The 18510-nt window shown below is 40.8% G+C and overlaps 1 long non-coding RNA gene across 19 annotated transcripts in view; it reads left to right on the top strand.

The window, feature by feature from the left end:
* The window catches only part of LOC103350379 (uncharacterized), a 547263-nt gene that overhangs the window by 291321 nt on the left and 237432 nt on the right, over nt 1-18510 (top strand). The window lies entirely within an intron of this gene.

Here is an 18510-nt window from a genome sequence, read left to right as displayed (position 1 = left end):
AACCACTCCCTTTTAGTTGGGCATTCATGTTTACATTTTTCTTTCACACACAATTCTTTCGAACAAAGATTTTGCTTTTTTTGGGGGAGGGTGGGGCTTATAATTTATGTAGCCAGTCACAATGGCATTCTTTCTGTGGAGTTGGAATAAAATACCTGGCCAAGGGTTATAATAAGAAATACCCAAATCAGGGCTGTAAGGTGGGTGCCTAATGATCTTCCATTAGAATTCTTTAAAAGTGTCCTTGTTTGATGAGAATGAGAAGAGCATTGTTTTGGTGGAGAAGATCTCTGGTGAAGCTTTCCCAGGTGTTTTTTTGGCTAAATGTTTGGCTAACTTTCTTGGAAACATTTTCCCAATAAGCGGAAGTTATCACCGTTTGGCCTTGCGGAAGGTCAACAAGCAAAATGCCTAGAGCATCCCCCACATTCTGGCGTGAGCTTTGCCCTTGACTGGTCTGCTTGTGGTTTGGACCACTTTCACTTCCTGGTAGCCCTTGATTTTACTGGTCTCCAGTTTTGTACTGATTGAGCTGTTTCATCTCTTATTCCCATTGTTCAAAGAAATGCTTCAGGATCTTGATTCTACTTACCTAAAATTCATTTTCAAGGCTCTATTCTTGTATTGACCTGGGCACAATTTTGGCACCCACTGAGCAGAAAGCTTGCTTCAACCTAATTTTCCAGTGGAACTTGTGTAAGTGAAACCCACTGAAATGTCTGTGACATTGGCTACTATTTCGATTCTTCATCATAGATCTTCTTCATTTGGAGTGGGAACAGGGTTAAATTTTTTCCCTTTGCAGTTGATGTGGATGGTCTGCTGCTGTGGGCCTCTTTGGCATCATTTTGTCCTTTATTAAAACGAGTTATCAATTTGCAAACTGTTGATTTCGTTAGAACCTTGTCCCCAGAAACGTTTCATAAAGCATCAGTGATTTCACAATTCTTCCTCCCCAGATTCATCATGTATCTGATGTTTGCTCTTACTTCAATTTTGTAGGAATTCATGCAGCTTTGATGGGGCTGTTTTCAAACTTATGTCTTAACCTTCTTAGTGCCTGAAACTAAATTCTGCTCAGACAAGTTATAACAAGTTAGCACAAGTTGATTTTGGTGTGACAGAAGTTGAAATCCATGCCTTATTTTTTCATAGTATGCATTTTTAGTTTGTTTTTATTTACTTGAAAGGTAGAGTGACAGAGAGAAAGATAGAGATATAACAATAGAAAGAGGAGAGATAGAGAGAGAGAGAGAAAGAGAGAAAGCTCTTCCATCATTCTCCAAATGGTTGCAATGGTTGGAGCTGGGCCAGGTTTAAACCAGGAGCCAGGAACCCCAGCCTTGTCTCTCACATGGGTGGCATGTACTTGGACCATCTGCTGCTGCTTTCCCAGGTGCTTGAGCGGGGAACTGGATCAGAAGCAAAGAATCCAGAATGTGAACCAGTGCTCTGATACGGGACACCAGTGTCAAAAGTGAGACCTTAACCCACTGGGCCAGAACGCCAGCCCCCATAACATGCATTTTCCGTTCAGTTTTTGAAGACCCCTCATCTCAGAAACAAGCATGATTGATGATGTAATTTTGTTTTTACCTGTGAAGATATTTGCAGACTCTATACGACAGCTAGAAAAGATTATTACTGAACAAGTTGTGGAATTCCCTTTAAAGGAAGAACTGGGGAGCACCAAGAAAACTGTCCTTTGAAAATTACTTCAGGTAGATTCTAGTGTACATGGTTTATGCAGCACATGTTGGAAATGTGGCCCTGGGGATGCAGATTAAAGCTAACTTTTTCTGGTGCTGTTTAATCAAAAGAACGTTATAAAATTTGGGGCAAATTTATTGTGCCTTTCCAGGAAACTGGCAGATCTTTCTGCTCCTCACCAACTGTCTTCCTCCCTGAACTCAAAGCATGAGCTCTATGTATTTCAGATTTTGCATGTTCATACCTTTGCTCATACCGTTTTATTTCCTGGAGTGTCATTCCCTCTGTGTCTCCTTCAAGTGGGTTCCTCCTTAGGCTCTAAAACCTGTTCACCCTCTGCCAGTGTAAGTGTCCACATTCAGACAGAATCCAACGCTCTTCTCTTGGCATTTTCCCAGTGCACAACGCTTGTTCTGTGAATGGGAATCTTTGTTGGTGTGTACTGTGCCTCAAGATCAAGCTGTGGCCTCCTTGAGGCTGGAGACCACAGCTTCTTCAGTTTTGTGAGTCCAGCATCTTGTGCAGAAAACTGTCACTGACACAAAGTCTTCATCCAAATGTTTTATTCATTGCTTATACTGAAAAAGATTTATTTTTTAGTATATTTAAAAGATTTTTAAGGTTTTTTTTTAACCCAGAAATCTTTAAAGTTATAAAACTTCTTGAATTTCATAAATACAACTTTAGGAACATAGTGATTCTCCCAACCCTATCTACCCTCTGAACTGCACTCCCACCCTTCTTCCTCCTCCATCTCCTATTCCCATTCTTATTTTTTCTAAGATCTATTTTCAATTAACTTTATACACATAAGATTAACTCTGTACTAAAAAAAGTATTCAACAAATATTATGAAAAAAAACCTTTTCCTCAACAGTGGAGACAAAGGTTGTTCAAAGTCATTGCATCTCAAAGTGTCAATTTCACTTTTATAGATTACCTTTTAGGTGCTCTGTTAGTTACCATATATCATGGAGAACATACGGTATTTGTCCATTTGGGACTGGCTTATTTCACTAAGCATAATGCTTTCCAGTTGCATCCATTTTGTTGCAAATGACAGGATTTCTTTTTTTACTGTTGTGTAGTAAATATTGTACATATATTAGTAAATATAGTAAATATAGTAAATGTTGTACATATCCCATAATTTCTTTATCCAGTCTTCAGTTGACAGACATTTGGGTGGATTCCATGTCTTAGCTATTGTGAGTTGAGCTGCAGTAAACTTGGGGGTACAGATAACTGTTTCATATGCTGATTTCATTTCCCTTGGGTAAATTCCCAGGAGTGGGATGGCTGGGTCATATGGTAGTTCTACATTCAGCTTTCTGAAATATCTCCATACTGTCCTACAGTGGCTGTACCAGTTTACATTCCCACCGATAGTGGATTAGGGTATCTTTTTTCCCCACATCCTCACCAGCATTTGTTGTTTGCTGATTTCTGTATGAAAGCCATTCTAACTGGGGTGAGGTGGAATTTCATTGTAGTTTTGATTTTCATTTCCCTGACAGCTAGTGATCTTGAGCATTTTTTCATGTGTCCGTTGGTCATTTGTATTTCCTCTTTTGAAAAATGCCTGTTTAAGTCCTTTGCCCATTTCTTAAGTGAGTTGTTTGTTTTGTTGTTGTGGAGTTTCTAGAGCTCTTTATATATTCTGGATATTAATCCTTTTTCAGTTGCATAGTTTGTAAATAATGTCTCCCATTCAGCCAGTTGCTTCTTCATTTTGCTGAGTGTTTATTTTGTACTGCAAATGCTTCTCAATTTGAAGTAATCCTGTTTGTCACTGTCTTTGCCTATACCAATGTCTTTCAGGGCTTCCCCAGTGTTCTCCAATACTTTGATGGTATCGGGTCATAGATTTAGGTCTTTGATACATTTTTAATGGATTTTTGTGTAAGGTGAAAGGTAGGGGTCTAGCTTCATACTTCTGCATGTGGAGATCCAGTTTTCCCAGCACCATTTGTTGAAGAGATTGCCCTTGCTCCAAGGATTGATTTTAGCTCCTTTGTCAAAGATAAGATGGGTTAAATACCTTGGAACAGATTTAACCAAGGACATCAACAATCTCTACATTGAGAATTACAAATCACTAAAGGAAGAAATAGAAGAAGAAACAAAAAATATGGAAAAATTTTCCATGTTCATGGATTGGAACAATCAATATAATCAAAATGTCCATACTCCTGAAAGCAATTTACAGATTCAATGACATCCCAATCAAAATACCAAGGACATTCTTCTCAGGTATAGGAAAAAAAATGATGCTGAAATCCATATGAAAACACAGGAGTCCCAAAATAGCTAAAGCAATCTTACACAGCAAAAACAAAGCTGGAGACATCATAATACCAGATTTCAAGAAAAACTACAAGGCAGTTATAATCAAAATAGCCTGGACTGGCACAGAAACAGCTGGATAGACCAATGGGATCAAGCCACCTGTCATCCAAATGTTGACCTGGCTAAGCTCACTCCTCTGTTTTCTGCTTCCCTGTATGATGAATCCTGGAATTTTTTCCTTATTTGTTGGTTTCCCTTCAATGGTTCCTCATTTTCTACTCAATGCTTGGATGCTGACAAGTTTGTTCCTATCACAGAAACTTTTCAAAGGCTGTCCCCTTTGCCTGGAAAGTTCTGCCGCTAGATCTTCAAATGCCTTATTTCTCTTATTCAGGTCAGTATCTGCTCAGGTGGGCCCTCCACAGAAAGACTTTATCCAACTACCCACTATAAAATGGTCACTACATTACAAATAACTCTCTTATCTTGGCTGGACTAATTTTCTTCAAAGTACTCCTCACCATTTGAAATTCTTCTGCAAACATGTGTACTTCTTTTTGGTCTGAATTAGACATTCTGTTGCCATTAGCTTGCATTACAGTGGACACAGACATGGTCATTGCTGTATACGTGACAGCAGATAAAGATCTGGCATGCTGGAAGATCACTGCATTTTGTTGAATCTCTGAGGTTTGCTCCTTTATGGACAGAAAGCTAAAGAGTGGTCAAGTCCCCAGGTTCTAGTAGATATTGTTGGTGACAAGTCAAGCTTCCCATCCCCCAGCTTCTGTTGGTGTTGGCCCCTAAGGCTCACATCCACCTCCTCACCGTTGACAAGGAACATCTTCAACAGAAATTTATGCATCTCTTCAACTGGACTGGCTGACATGGATGTGCAAAAGGGCCAGCCCCTTGCTCCTGGGCAGGGACACCACGTGGTGTGATTTCTGCTCCGGCACAAAGAGATCACTTGAGAATTCATGTGTTTGAGCAAACACATGGGTTAGTTCACTGATTGGTGAGGACTGCACGTCTGGCACTGTGAGAGGTGATAGGCGTGACCAGTGAGGAAGACTGAGTGCTCACAGATCCTCATGCCATCATTATGTCTACTGCAACTCCCAGCTTCCTCTGCTGTGCCTGCCAGTCCAGGCTTTCGCTACAGAGCATTGGCTCTGCATATCAGCTCAAGTGCCCACCGGCAATGTGACTCTAACCATGTCCTTTGACTTCTTGAGTCTCTGTGTCTCGCCTGAAAACTATACTTGCTTTATAGGGCTAATCTGGGGGCCAGCATCGTGGCCTAGTGGGCAAAGCCACCTCCTGAGACAATGGCATTCCATATGGGCACAAGTTCTAGTCCCAGCTGCTCCACTTCTGATCCAGCTCCTGGTATTGTGCCCAGGAAAGCAGTGGAGGATGGCCCAAGTGCTTGGGCCCCTGCACCCACAAGGGAGACCTGGAAGAGGCTCCTGGCTCCTGGCTTCAGCCTAACCCAGCTCCAGCCATTGCAACCATTCGGGGAGTGAACCAGCAGATGGAGGATCTCTCTTTCTCTCTTTCTCTGTCTCACCCTCTCTCTTTGTAACTCTGATTTTCAAATAAATAAAATAAATCTTTAAACCAATGGGGTTAATCTGGGATTTAACCATTATGTCTGGCATTGAATGACAGCTAAATGGGTGCTAGCAATTAGGAGTATTATAAACTAGGAGCTGCCTCTAAAAAAATGTGCTTCTTTTGTTAGTATGGTAATCTCGATGCTTCCTAAAAAATTGAGAAATTAACATTTGGTTAGAAAATTAGAGAACTCTGAAAAATAACATGAAATATCAGTACTCTAAGCCCATTATAAATAAGTACATAAGTTTACTTGAAAGCAGATACTATTATACATTCATTATAATGCTAATTATGGTTCCAGAAGTTAACATTTAAAGAAAACATTAAAGAAAATAATTTGACAATAATTAAGATTTAGAACTTAATTGTTCTGAAATTTTGAAAAAAAATCAATCCTTATTTTATTTTACTGTTGGCCTCAGAAAATACTTAGTGCCCAATAGGGGGTCATTTGTAAGCGTAGGTTCAAAGTCTGTCTTGGGAGGGCCTGCAAAGTAGAGGATGTGAACCTTCTTTCCTTTTGTCTCTGCTGTGGAACACCAAAATGCAACCATACCAGCGCTCCAGATAAATCGTGCTTTGCATATTAGCCGGAGTCCTGAAATGCTGCTGTGAATCCATGCTTTGCCTGTCAATGTCTTTGTAAATGTGAGGAAGCTAGTGTTTAAAGAAAGTACAATGTGTTTTGTTAGAGCTTGGAAGAATCAATGTTCATTTTCGTTTTTTCCCGGGGGGGGGGGGCGGGAGGGGAGGTGGGCACGGGCAGGCTTTACCACTCTCCCTCCTTGTCCTTTGTGGATTATCTATGTGCGCATCCCAGGGAGGAGCCAGCCAGCATCTGCCCAGGGATCCGGAAAAGCAGCCCTTCTGAAGGAAGTGGAATGGAGAACTGTGGGCAGGCAGGAAGGACACTTGTCCTTTCAAAATGTCTCTGCCCAATGCAACCTACTTCGGCCACAGGAGGCTCAGGTGCGTCTGTTTACTGAATCCTGCCCATTCTCCCAGATCCCAATCCACAGAAAGCTCCAACTTTTCTAAAGGGGGAGAGAGAATTCTGCTCAAAGAAAGCAAAACATTCTGTTGGGACCCGACTGGCTTTGCCTACCTGCTCTCATTTGCAGACACGAGGGCCTGCCCTACCTGGGGAGGCGTATTTTTTCTCTCCCCGGGGTTCTTCTCTCAGTACCCACTGCCCACCTGAAGGCAGCCTGTTCCCCTAACCTTGGACAGGATGGCTGTGCAGCGGTCACTGGGGTATGCCTGAGAGCCTCCTCTACCTGCAAAGTAGCTGTCTGCACCTCGGCTTCCTTCCCTGGAGAAGGGCAGCAGGCAGGCAGTCTGGTGTTATCTGATCCACGCTTCTCCTGGAGGGCTCCTATCTGAGGGAACAGCTGCTCCTCCTGCCCCTCTGTGCTTTGCGCACAGATTAAAGACTGAGTAGTTAGGCAACAAAGACTCTGGCACTAACCACAGCCAGTGAGTTATTTAACTCAGGGGGCCCGCTGCGTTTCTTTGATTTGGAATAAATATCAAAACTTTTGACAGGTATTATAATGCTCTGCCTTTGGTTCTTGCCTGGCACAACGTCCTTGAAATTAAAAACAGTAGATTTCCATTTATCTCTGAAGAAGTTAGCGCTCTGGGGAACCGTTTTATGATTCCTTTTTTTCCTCCCCTCTGAGAGAAGCCTTTCCTGGATTTGGGCTTGTGTTCCTAGGAAATTAATTTCAAATCTCTGTTTGTTCAATTATCCTCGTATGAAAACCTATCTTTGCTTTCTCCCCTTCCACCCCAGCAAGTCTGTAAGCTGTTTGAGGACAGGAGCCAGAGCTGGTTTTTTATTCATCTCTTTCTTCCCAAACTCTAGTGTGTTGCTTTGACACCACAGGTACACATCCCTCATTGCTGAATGAATTTAGAAAGGAAGAAAGGAAGGTAAGATTTTTGAGACTATCGCACATATAGCTTGAAAAAACTAAAGAAAGTAAAACTAAAGCTAGATTTATGTATTTCCCGAGAGCACACCGTGCACCTGGCTTGATATTGTCTAACTATAAGCCAAAATTAATATTTCGAGTTCTTGTCTCAGGCTCAGAGAAGCATCCTAAGCTTAGACATAAACAAGACGGGGAGCATGGTGAAATTCAGAATTTATTTGGGGAAATGAGAGAAGTGCACAGGAACATGCGGGCTTGATTTAAGGGAGAGGAGGTTCAGAAAGGTGAACCGGGAGTCCCATACCAGGCTGAGAGCAGATCAGGGGTCACATGTGTGTGTCCACGGACCAGAGCCACGTGGAGATATAAACCCTGTGGGCAGAAGGGACCACAAATTTGTGGCGCACGGGCAAAACGGACAAGAAGCTGCCACTTGGCCTGGTGCTGGAGAGGCCATGGGAGAGCAAGAGGGGCCCAGCGTGCTCCCCAGCCTCCTACCACTTCCAAAAGGGGGAGTGGTTACATAGTCTAATTGACAGGTGGGTGGATACAAGTGGGGTTGTGGTGGGAGGGGGGGTGTGGTCTCCAGCTCATGAGCTCAATCAATTTAATCCTAGCTGCCTGCCCATATCGGGCTCATATTTTGCATGATTTGCACATACTTTGTCAAGTACTCATACAAGTGTCTTCCAGGGATATTATTGTTTCAGTCTCACAGATGAGGAAGCTGAGACCCTGAGCTAGGTTGGGAGCAAGTTGGGGTGGAAATGCTGGCCACTGGGTCTAGGATTCATGTGCTTAAATGCTACACTACTAGAATTTTTGATGAAATTGCTTGGCCATGTTTCCAGGAATGCTGATTTTCAAGATAAGGGTTTTTAAAAAGAAATCAACCAAGGATAACTTGGGGGAATCTCCTGAACCTCTGATTAGAGAAGTGTAAGAGAACTTTTGGGACTGATAGACCAGTTGTAGAGACTTTGCTAGTAGCTTCTAAGAATAGGGACAAAGGGTATCTGTGAGTGGGCAAAAGCAAAGAAAAACTGGCAAGATCTGGGCTAACAAGAATGCACCTCTTCTCCCCACATGCACTTGTCATTTCCGGGGAGCACTGGGGGGTTTGGGTGGGGGGTGGGCACAAGGACCACTGGGACTAAGAAGGCAGGGCCAGGTGCACAGAGGCATCCAGCCCAAGAGTGAACGGCTGGATCACGGGAAAGCGTCTGTTGACTGAAAAGCCGCATGAGACCTCTCCTTGTCAGTGCCTGGTCCTTGGGCGCACAGTGCCATTCCCCTGGGCAGGATGGTGGCAAAAGTACTGGCTCAGAGAGAAGCTGGGTATCAGGCTTTGATTGCAGTTAAAGTGTGCTGACTGTGCCTGAGAGGTGGTCAAAGGGGCTTGTGGGCCATCAACAGGTCTGGAAGCTCGGGCTCTAATTCTGTGTGGCCAACAGATGGAGTTGAGGACCACAGGGCTGGTGCTGCAGGGGTCAGAGGGGCCATCAGTCAGGTGCAGGGCACTGCTGCCTCTGCTCACCTGTGGCATCAGAGACTGAGTCGCGACAGCCCTGGAACCAAAGCTGGAGGAGAAATTATTCTGAAACCCTTGTTGGGGCGAGCAGGTAACCCAGGTCTCTGATTTAGGCTGAAGTTTAGATATTCTTACATAAGTAGACATAAAATATATTTCAAGAATAGCACAATGGCCAGGAGGAGAGAAATGGAAGTAAACCACTTCAAAGTTCTTCCATGTAGGAAGTGGCATGATAATAGTTGAGGGTAGGTGGTGATAGGTAAAAGGTATACAGGATAACTAAAGGCAGCACCTTTGAGAAAGAGGGGTATGTCAAATAAATTGACAGAAGAGATAAAAATCAAATATATAAAATAAAATAGTCAAAAATAGTGCAAAGAGGCATAGAAAAAGGGGAAAGGGAACAAAAGAGTTGGAGCAAATAGGAAATAAATGCTAGATTTAAATTCTAACATATCAGTAATAACATTAAGTATCAGTGAGCAACAGATCAGAAATAGAGGTAGAGATTGTCGTACTGGATTAAATAGCAAGCACTTTTCATATGCTGCCGATAAAAATTCAAGTTAAATCTGATAAGAAACAGTTGGTTAAATTTAAAGATTAAAAAAATTTATACTTTGGTGATGTTAGTCAAAAGGGAGCTGGAGAGGCAATGTGTATTTTAGAGTGAAATATGTCACCATGGAGAAACTCATTTAATCTCAAAAGGTTGGTAAATTAAGAGAATATAGTACTCCAAATCTTGTAGGCATCCAAAAAAAGAAAAAAGCCCTTCAAATATTTTAAGTAGAACTGAAAGCAGTCAAGGAGAAAAAAACCTCACCAATTATTTTCAGAATTTTAAACACCCTTTCTCAGAAATTGTAAGATAAGTGTACAGAAAATCAGCAGGAAAATGGAAGATTTAAAGAACATGGCCAACCAGTCGGGCCTGATTTGCATTTATATTCCAGGTCTCGGGATCTACCCTACAGCAGAACACATAGCCTCCAAGTCCACATCGACAAGTCTTGGACCCTGAAACAAGTCTTAATGAATTTAGAAAGATTCAAATCATAGGAAGACTATAGCAGAATCCCTAAGAAAACAATAGCAAAAATATCTGTTGGAAATTTCTAAATTTGTGGAAACTAAATGATACATCTTATTAACTATAGATTTAAAAACAAAAGAAACCTTTAAATGTATTTTGTATCACATGAAAATCAGAACATTACATTTCAAAATATGTTGTATGCTACTAAAGCAGTATCCAGAAGGGGATGTCTAGTGCTAAACATTTATAGTAGAAAAGTAATCTCAACTTGTCATCCCCAGTTCCCAGTTTAAGGAAGCAGAAAAGAAGGACAGATTAGACCCAAGTAAACAGAATGAAGTAAGCAGTGAAGATAAGAGAGGCAATGAAATAAAAATAGAAAAACAATAGAGAACATCAATTAAATGAAAACTTAATTGCCTGAGCTCATTAAAATATATAAACCTGTATCCAGTTTAATTATGAAAAAGAAAGTATACAAATTATCAATATCAGGAATGAGAGACATTATCATAGAATATATAGACACTAAAAGGATAGCAAGCAAATATGCCACTGAATCTAGTAATGACATCGAAATGGATAGATTCCTTGAGAGCCACAAACTGCTAAATATTCATTCCCAAAGTACATATAACCAGAGTTTATCTCTACTAAAGAAATGGAGAATTCCAGACTTTGAATTCTGGTGAATTCTGCCAAACATCTAAAGAGGAAATGATATCCATTCTATGCAACGTCTTCTATACGTTTGCAGCAAACAGCCTACTTCATGACTCATTCTTTGAGGGCAGCATTGTCCTGATCACAAACCCAAGCTACTGTATCACAAGAGAAACCTGAGTACTCATATCTCTCATGAACACACTGTTAACAAGATGTTCACAAGTCAAGCAATTTAAAAATAGTAACTGCATCATGACCAAATGGTGTTTATCCTGGGAATGCAAGATCAGTTGAACATTCAAAAATCAATCAATATAATTCACTATTTCAATAGACTAAAACAAACAAACACATGATCGTTTCAATAGACAGAGAAATAATGTCTGGGAACTTCTCTAACACCCTCCAAATAAAAACTCTCACGCCAGGAAGAGAAGCAAATGTCTAACTTGATGAAGGGCACCTGTGAAATGTGGCTGACATCTTTTATTTTTCATAGTAATGAGACTAACTCTTTTCTTCTAGGATAAGGAACAAAGCAAGAAACTCTTTTCTCCACTTTTATTTAGTATTGTACTGGAGGTTCTAGCTCGTACAGTGAGACAATAAAAACCAAGTGAAAGTGGGTGTGGTGTTTAAGATGTCACTCAAGACGCGCACATCCCATATCTGAGTGTCTAGTGGAGTATCAGCTCCACTTCCTATACAGCTAGTGTACACCCTGGAAGGCACAAAGTGATCATCCGAGTACTTGGGTTTCTGTACCTCTATGGGAGATCTGGACTGATTCCAGGCTCCTGGTTTTGGTATGGTCCATGGGGCCCTGGCTGTTGTGGGTGTGTGGTGGATGAAGCAGCAGATGGAAGACATCTCTCTCTTCTCCTCCAACCCCTTTTCCCCATGCCTCTTTGACTTTCAAATAAACAAAAGGTTTTAAAACACCAAGGAAAGGCATCTGGCTTGTTAAGAAAGAAGGAAAATGATTTTTATTTGGAGACATGATGATCTATGTATAAAATCCCACAGGATCTACAACCAAAAAGCTACTGGAATAAATAAGTGAGCACAGTAAGTTTGCAGGATCAATAAGTTCAGCCTGCAAAGTGCACTTCTCTATCCTAGCAACAAACAATCTGAATGTGAAATTTAAAAATACCATTTACCATAGCATCGGAACTTTGAAGTTCAGTGGTTTTCTAGCCACTACCTTATCTCCCTTCGAGTTAAGCACTCTGGACAACTCCTCCACTCACTCTGTGTCCACAGGACCTACAGACTTGCTCTAACAAATCCACCAACCAGATCACTGGTGCCCTCCCTTCTGACAAATCCACTAATTTACAAATCTATCCTTCTTTTTAAAACTCTTTGTGCATCTTTTCCCTGAATTTTTAGAACATCATCAGAAAACATATTTTAATATATTTCCTGGTTTGTGCTCCAAAACTTATCCCATGGCTGTGATGTTTCCTTATTTTACTCAATAAACATGAACAGTTATACACCGAATTATTTGTACTGCGCACAAATATGAACTTACATTATAAGGGGAGCATACCAAAAATAATCCGTATTCTGGAGGAAATGTATGTATATTCCATGCAAATGTGGCTGAGCCAACGTGGAGCATGAATAACATCCATCAAATGAATAGACTCTTTTTTTTTTTTTTTTTTTTGACAGGCAGAGTGGACAGTGAGAGAGAGAGAGAGAGAGAGAAAGGTCTTCCTTTGCCGTTGGTTCACCCTCCAATGGCCGCCGCGGCCGGCGCACCTCGCTGATCCGAAGCCAGGAGCCAGGTGCTTCTCCTGGTCTCCCATGGGGTGCAGGGCCCAAGCACCTGGGCCATCCTCCACTGCACTTCCCTGGCCACAGCAGAGAGCTGGCCTGGAAGAGGGGCAACCGGGACAGAATCCGGCGCCCCGACCAGAACTAGAACCCGGTGTGCCGGTGCTGCAAGGCAGAGGATTAGCCTAGTGAGCTGCGGCGCCGGCCAATGAATAGACTCTTATAACAGTAGCTCTATGGCTGAAATTCTTGGCCTTCAGTCTTGGAAGAACTGGGCACCCAACTCATAATCTTCCTGTCTGACTCCCCCACTGCTGTTTTCCTGGAGGTCAGATGTTGAGATGGATGAATGACTCATACAGCATCCTGAGCTCACATTCAATGATCTCCCACAACCACCTCCCAGACCTTGCAGTCACTGGATTTGCGACACTGCCTCTAAATCATAAGCTTAGATTTCTCAGTTTCTGGTTACAGTTTCCTGTCATCTCAGATGCCCACTGGGATTCTCCCATCTTCCCTGCCCTGTGGCTTCCCTAACTCCTGTACCCCTGACTCCTCTCTGTTTTGTATCTTCACTCTTTACTCTTGCATCTATCCAGCCTAAAATTCACAATCCTCACTCACTGACAACATTCTCATTTCTCTCCGTGCACCCCCGCCCCAGTCCGTCCACAGGACTTTTGGTTCATTTCAATGTATATGCTCTAACTTTCGATGCCTCAGAGCTGATCTGACTTCTGGAGAAGTAAACACCAACATTACACATCAAATAAATTCGCATGCATACATACACATACACACATATACACCCAAATGAGCACACACATATGTACACATGCTTTCTTATTCTCTTTCTCTCTCTGTGAGAGTGTGGGTGTGTATATGTGCACATGGATGATTTGAGTGTAGCACTGGACATGCTCGTGTTCTGAATTCAGTCTTTTTCCTCTTGTGGAGGTGGCTGGGAAAATACCATTGTGATGGGAAGATCAGTTAGGGTTCTGTGAGCAGAAATAAGGGTCTCTGTGAGTCAGATGTTTTGTGCCAAACAGACTTGATTTTGTTGTTATCATTTCTTCAGGAAGCCCACTAGTCTTGGAGAGGGCCAGGTGGACAATGACAACATTTACTTCCTAACTTACCTGTTTTCCCAGTGCTTCTTAAACTAGCCAATTGCTGCTTTTTTGATCATTCACATTGAGATACATTTCCAGTGTCACTTAGGATGTTGTCAAGTTTTTCTGGCCTACGAATTATTTTGTCTCTGTAAGTTTTCATATTTCTGTTTTGAGTGACTTCATGTCACTTTTTATTTTGATACTTATTTCCAGATTCTTAGGGCTTGGAAATTCATCTCTTCAAACTTTCTTGGGGCCCTATGCACTGGCTGAGTGCACACACACACACACACGCATGAAGAAAGCTCACAGTTCATTATGCAAATAAACATGTCCAGTCCAAAACGACAATCGCCACCACCTATTTCATGGCAGTGCAGACACAGGTGTCCCCAACTTAGTAAAATGACACAGTGCGTCACAGGAAACCAGTGATCCTAATGGAAAATTGGGGCTATTTTACACTTTTTGACCAGCCAGGATTGCAGCTCCTGTTCAGATGTAGAAGGGTAGTGATAGTAATATGCACAAGCTGGAGGTAATGGCTGCACCCTCCTTCTCTCCTCGTCTCTGAGCTGCTTGATATGCGGCTGTCGCTATCCATCCTGCAGCAAATTGGAAGCAAAAGCCTGTTGCAAATGAACCTCTGAAGAATGTAGATAAAACTGAGGACAGAGGCCTCTATCCCTTAGAAGCTTTCATGTAAAAGAGGATCAGATATTCTCTGAATCTTTGGCTCCCAGGAGGTTTTGAGGATTGATTCAAACTCTCATCTGCTGGAAAGGAGCCCGGTGAAAAGTGCTGTGACATACTGAGTGGGGGATTCAGATAAGTGCGAATTGGTTGCTGATATTAACAATGTACACAAAGTAATTTATATGTACTCCAAGAAAATCCATAGCATAAATATACCATATACATCCATATACATGTAGCGCTCATGATCCCACCAAGACAGAGATGCACACCTGCAGATTGATTGGCAGTAGACACTAGATACTTCATACATCTCTCAGGATCTGACCTGAATCTCTTTATGAAAACCAAGAGAAGAGAACCTTAAACTATCTTTCTATGGTCTGAAAAGCTGTGGTCTCACTTTATGTCTTTTGATAATTTTGTGGGATGTGAATTAATCCTCAAGGAAATAATCTATAAAATAGGCCTTGAGCCAGCCAATGAAGGGGGTGAGCTCCATCTTACACAATGAGATCATTTACAAGGTGCTTTGCACAACCACTTGCAAAGGAATACAGACTGTTTTTGTTCAACCCTGTAGTATAAGGTCAGGTTGAAAGCTGGGGGGATGAATAATTCTATCAGTACTATCAATTCAGTACTATCAAAGGTAATGCATTTAATTCAGTACTATCAAAGATAATACATTCTTCAAGTTTTCTTAAAGTCAGTACAGTTGAATCTGTCATAAGTAAGAATGTGAAATATAAAATGGGACCCCGTGGCCTATTCCCGCTTGTATGTAGCTGTCCTCCATGTATGCATATCATCTGTCCATACATCCATCCATTTTCCTACTGTCTATCTATGGAATATTTCTGCATTGCATAAAGGGTAGAGTTTATTATGATTTTTTTCTTATTCACATAAAATCCAATTTTGACTTGAATTTTTATAGCTCCTCTTAAAAACCTTTATGAGGATATTTCTGAGAATAACTGGCAGTTCAGGATTATGCTCTTTCATTTGTCCACTCATCTATCTATTATATAGAACTGTTCTAGATTAAGGGGCATGGTCCTTACTCCACAGTAGACCCTAGAGTAGTGAGGAGTTTGACAGATAGATGAATAAATTATCTAAGTGCAGTTTGTAGGTATGATGATGGGATGAAACATGGGGAGTTTATATGAGGATCCTCTGAGTGAGAGCCCCAAATGTCACTGAAGAGAAGGCTTCCCAGGGAAATTGGTTTCTGAGATGGATTGGGAGGGAAGAATAGAACTAAAGCATAATCATTGTGAGGTCCTATGGCATAGTCACCTTGGATTATTTAGGGGAATGCTGGTATGTTAGAGTATTTGAAACATGAAATTGAAGACTTTTAAGAGATAATGATGGGGGTCGGCACTATGGCATAGTAGGTAAAGCCACCGCCTGCAGTGCCGGCATCCCATATGGGCACCAGTTCGAGACCTAGGTGCTCCACTTCCGATCCAGCTCTCTGCTATGGCCTGGGAAAGCAGTGGAAGAAGACCCAAGTCCTTGGGCCCCTGTACCCGTGTGGGAGATACAGAAGAAGCTCCTGGCTCCTGGCTTCAGATCAGCACAGCTCTAGCCATTGTGGCCATCTTGGGAGTGAACCAGCGATGAGAAGACCTTTCTCTCTCTCTCTTTACCTCTCCCTCTCTCTCTGTGTAACTGTGACTTTTAAGTAAAATAAATAAATCTTTAAAAAAATAAAAAGAAATTGTGATGTGCACTAAGGTGCCTGTGTATGTAGTTAAAAATGTGCTGAATACTCTTTAAACGCTGGAATAAAGAATTTTTAATGCTTTCATCCTAAGAAATTAAAATTTTTGAGGGTATCAGACATTACACAATGTATCCATGTATAGAAAAATCACATTTTACTCTATAATTTTATGTCTGTTGAAAAATATTAAATAAAAAAGTTCAAAAATAAAGAGATTAGCAGAGTTCCAGAAGCTACCCCCACCACCTCCCAAACCAAAGGTAGCTTCTTTCCTTACTTTAACATCATAGATTCATTTTCCCTGTTTGTAGAATTTACATAAACGAAATATACAGTCTTGTGTTTTTCATTCAAGATGATATCAATGAGATTCATTCATGGTGTTGTATATGATGGTATTGTGTTCCACTCTAATGTCTGTGTAGTATTTGTTTCCGGAATATATAATAATTGATTTATTATTCTATGTCGATAACATTTGGACTGTTTCGCGGCGGCCATTGGAGGGTGAACCAACGGCAAAGGAGGACCTTTCTCTCTGTCTCTCTCTCACTGTCCACTCTGCCTGTCAAAAAAATAAAAAATAAAAAATAAAAATATTTGGACTGTTTAAGACATTTGAGGTCATTTCAGTAAGATCTTAACACAGGTTTTTGGTGAATAACATTGATTATAAGGTAAGAATTGAATTAAAGGTCTTGGGATAAGCAAATCTTCAATGTTCAGTGGATAACAAAAAATAATTTCCAATGTGGTTGTACCAATCTGTCCTATCTATTTGTTGTGAATAGCATTGCCAAGTTTTATAATTTTAGACATAAATCTGGTGGGTGTATAGTAATATGAAATCAGTTTTCTTATAGCTAGTGAATTTGAGCACTATCTCATGTGCTTGTTAGTATAATCTCTATTGTATAACATATTTTCAAGTCTTTACCTGTTTTTGGATTTATTTATGGGGTATTCTGTGGTGTTTTGATACATGTATATATTATGTAATGTTCAAATCGAGGGAAATATATGTCCTCCCTTATTTCTTTAAGTGAAAATTCAAAATCTTTTCTTCTAGCCTTTAAAAATATACAGCACATTCTCATTGTATGCAGACTTGCTATTGTGCAGTAGAAAATCACAGCTTCTTGTTCTTGTCTGGTTATAACTTAGTACCTGTTAATCTACCTTGCCTCACCCTCCCCATCTTCTCCTCTCTCAGCCTCTGGTACCCACCATTCTGCTTTCAGCTTCTATGAATCCAACATTTATAGATCCCACAAATAATTGAGATTGCAAAGAACTTGTCTTTCTGTACCTGGATTATTTCCCTTAATATGATGACTGCCAGTTCGACCGTGTTGTTGCAAATGACAAGAGTTTGTTCTTTTTGTGATTGAATAGTGTGGTGGGCATGGACCACATGGATGGACATTTGTGTGGCTTCCACATCTTGGTTTTTGTGAATAGTGATGCCATAGACGTGGGTGTGGAGCTGTCACTTTCAAAGATTGATTTCATTTCCTCTGAATATATACAGAGTAGTGAGATTGCTGAATCACATGGAATGAAATATGATGGTATTTTGTTCTACTCTAATGTCTGTGTAGTGTTTGTTTCTGGAATATATAGTAATTGATTTGTTGTTCTATGTTGAAAACATTTGGACTGTTTAAGACATTCGAGGTCGTTTCAGTAAGATGGAAGCAACATGGAAGTTCTGCTAAGTTTTCTGAGGAGCCTCCTCAGTGGCTGTGCTAATTCATATTCCCGCCAAGAGTAAGCGAGGACTCCCTTTTCTCTAGATCCTCACCAGCACTGTCACCTTTTCTCTTACAACCAATCCTTCTAATTGCAGTGAAGTTTGATTTACATGTCCATGATGATTCGTGATGTTGAGAATTTTTTTCATGTAGCTGTTGCCTATCTGTATGTTTTCTTCACAAAAAAGTATATTTAGATCTATTGCCCATATTTTAGATTTGAATATTTAATTTTTCCCTTTTCAGTTTCTGAGTTCTTAACATATTCCGGTTGTTAGCTCCTTGTTGAATGTGTAGTTTGGAAGTATTTTATCCCTTTCTGCTGATTGCCTCTTCACATTACTTATTCTTTTGCTGTGTAGAAGTTTATTGGGTTAATGAAAAACATTTGTCCGTTTTTACCTTTTTTCCAATGCTACTGGGATCTGGTCCAAAAAAATTCGCCATTTCAGTGAAACATTCCCCATAGTCATTTCATAGTTTCAGTTCTAACATTTAGGTCTTAACCCATTTTTTCTTTTCTTCCATTTAAAAATATTTTTGAAATAGCATTTTTTCAACTTATATTGTAGTCAAAGGCTTAAGACTTCACTAAATACAGAGTTCAATAAATAA

The sequence above is a fragment of the Oryctolagus cuniculus genome, chromosome 4 (genome assembly GCF_964237555.1).
Source record: "Oryctolagus cuniculus chromosome 4, mOryCun1.1, whole genome shotgun sequence".
In the NCBI taxonomy this organism is placed as follows: domain Eukaryota; kingdom Metazoa; phylum Chordata; class Mammalia; order Lagomorpha; family Leporidae; genus Oryctolagus; species Oryctolagus cuniculus.
Note: the sequence above shows the minus strand (reverse complement) of the source record. Positions and strands in the feature narration are given on the sequence as shown.